Source organism: Apis dorsata, unplaced genomic scaffold (assembly GCF_000469605.1).
Source record: "Apis dorsata unplaced genomic scaffold, Apis dorsata 1.3 scaffold_236, whole genome shotgun sequence".
Classification (NCBI taxonomy): Eukaryota; Metazoa; Arthropoda; class Insecta; order Hymenoptera; family Apidae; genus Apis; species Apis dorsata.
The window spans coordinates 201,690-202,041 of record NW_006263517.1 but is presented as its reverse complement, the minus strand read 5'-3'; the positions used below and the strand labels follow the sequence as shown (position 1 = coordinate 202,041).

General features: G+C 31.2%; 1 protein-coding gene across 3 annotated transcripts in view; it reads left to right on the top strand.

The window, feature by feature from the left end:
* Nucleotides 1-352, top strand: part of LOC102675369 (heat shock protein beta-1) — a 26,304-nt gene that overhangs the window by 10,458 nt on the left and 15,494 nt on the right. The window lies entirely within an intron of this gene.

Below are 352 nucleotides of genomic sequence, written 5' to 3'. Positions count from 1 at the left end.
TTTTTTTTTTTTTTTTTTTTTTTTTTTTTTTTTTTTTTTATATAGCTAATTGGCATGATGCGGACATTTGGTATTAGCCTTATCTAATTATTGATTCGCCGAGTGATGTAACATCGTACATAACCTGTAAATGGATCATAATAATGTTGCATCAGAGCGGTTCCTAAATTTGGCCTTTCCTCGTGGAACGTATCGGTATATAGATCGATGAAATATTTATATATATGAAACAAACGACTCTGTTGGCTCGTTGGAAAAATTAATTTCTAATTCTCCGTGAAGGTGGCAAGAATTTGGGGATCTCTCGATACAAAAATAAATTGTTGAAAGATGTGTTCTTTTTTCTTTTGAC